Genomic DNA, 2,500 nt, shown 5'->3' on the forward strand with positions numbered 1-2,500 from the left:
ACGAGTAGCCTTTATGTGGTCGCCCAGCCTATCGGCCCTTTTATGTACCTGCTATTGGCCTGGCTCTCCGTCGGTTACGGCAATGAGTGTTCCAGTTGATTCGGTCAACGGAACAGCCTGCTCGTGAAGTTAACGTGCAAGTGGCTGAGCACTCCACAGATACGCCTACCCTGGACGTAGTTGTCAGGGAGATTCCGTGTGGTACACTGATTGTTACAAGGCTGGACCATTGAATTACAGATACAATTCATTTTTGCCAGCCGAGGGGGCAGGAGCAAAATGAAATAAAGTGTCAAGTTCAAGGACGCAACGCACTGCCGAGATTCGAACCTACAACTTTACGATCGTGAGCCGAATACCATAACCACTGAGCCACGCGCCATCACTGCCACGCTGAAGTCTGAAGATTCATGTTTTTTCCTTGAAAAGCAATGGTTACCCGTTGCCCTCTACCAGTTTGTTTAATATTCCCTCTGCTTGTCACCTGCTTTCTCAAGCTTACTCATGTGGAACAAAATCTGTTTAACCCCTAGACGGGGGAAATCGGTTTACATAAAATCAGAACATATCCACACATCAGTGGGCTTGTGTTTTCGCATATTTAGGGGGTCAGTTCATTTCCGAGTCCCGAATGCTTTAGTTGCCAGCCCTCTTCTAATATTTTATCTTTAGTTATCTATATTATATCTTTAGTTATCTATAGTTAATATTATATCTTTAGTTGCCGGCCCTCTTCTAATATTTTATCTATTCTGTTACCCTTGACAGATGCTATCACCCTAGGCTAGAGCGAATCTAAGAGTGGTAGCAACTAAGGGGCAGCTCCGTACACTTCTAAATTCCTGAACTCCGGTGTTGGAGCCTCACCACCAGACACAGTTGAGTGTCTTGCCCAAGATCATCCTATACTATTTTTAACAATGAGAAAACGTATCTATTCATTGTTAATAGTTCAGGCAGATTCGAACGTGGAATTCTGATCGCTGTTGTTTTCGTCATCGGAGAATACTTCCTTTAATTAGACGATGTATGTTCATAATCACGTGTGGTTATGAACACATATCATCTTTAGTTAAATACTAGCAGTATCACCCGGCGTTGCTCGGGTTTGTTTCGACCCTTTAGAATTGGAATTTTTGAAAAGTAAAAATTTTGCATTATGTAGCTTGTTATTCTCTTTGAGTGAACATTTTTTCTGGTTGAAATGCATCAAAAAATGGCGACACAGCAGTCAAAAAATCGTAAAAAATTGGGATTTTCATAGAAAAAAAAGCACCTTTTTGGTGTAAATAATTTTTGGTGTTAACATGGTCCGATTTGAATGATTTCTTCTACGGAAGGAAGAGCAAGCCTTCTTCTATCATACTTTCAATTTTGGTCAACTTGCGCCGCAGGGTCTCGGAGGAGATAGTGTTAGTTGAAGGCTACCAAACCTACCATACACAGACAACTTCAGCTTTATATATAGAGATATATTCAATGAGAATATTATATACTGAATTTATATTGAGTACTCAATTGTATCAAAGTATTAATACTATTAAAGTATTTATGTATTTAATACGAACGATTATATATATTTTATAATATATTATTATTAATATCAAGAAATCAATATCAGAAAATTCTTCAGAAAGATATATACGTGTGTAAAATAATTGTTGTATTAAAAATATGAATATATATAAATATATGTAAGTATGTATAAGTATAAATATATAAAACACTCTAATGTGTTATAGAAAAAGGGGTTTGGTGGGTTTGCCATGTGAGTCAGATAGGGGTCAAACATCACAGAGTACTGGAAGGTTGTATATACCATCATTAGTGCCGAGACGTGTGTGTGAGTAACTTCATAGAAAGGTTTGTCACAGATGGAACGCTTTTGATCATAGGTCGGTTCGTTTAGGATAGGCCTGGGACTAAACTACTACTACTACTACTGCTGCTGCTGCTGCTGCTACTACTACTACTACTACTACTACGACTACTACTGCTGCTGCTACTATTACAACTACTACTACTACTACTACTGCTGCTGCTACTACTACTACTACTGCTGCAACCTCCACCACCACCACTGTTACTACTACTACTACTACTACTACTACTACTACTATTACTACTACTACTACTGCTGCTGCTGCTGTAGTTGCTGCTGCTGCTACCACCACCACCACCACCACCACCACCACCACTACTACTACTACTACTACTACTACTACTACTACTCACTACGTAATAAGCGAAGCGCATTCAGCCTGTCCGCCAGGCATCGCTTCAATCTCAAACAACGCATTTCGGCGCTGCTGGCTGGTGAGTCTTGTCGAAGAATTTTGGAAGCAAAAGAAAGGAAATTGGAAAACTACGCAGAACTATTCGATGCGATGCGAAAATTCTTCGTTCGTTACTATATACCATTATCTTCATGCAGTGTTCCATTTGACAGCTAAATAATTCCAGAACGTTTTCATGCCAGTCGGCGATTTATTTCGAGTAT

Source organism: Octopus sinensis, linkage group LG1, assembly GCF_006345805.1.
Source record: "Octopus sinensis linkage group LG1, ASM634580v1, whole genome shotgun sequence".
Classification (NCBI taxonomy): Eukaryota; Metazoa; Mollusca; class Cephalopoda; order Octopoda; family Octopodidae; genus Octopus; species Octopus sinensis.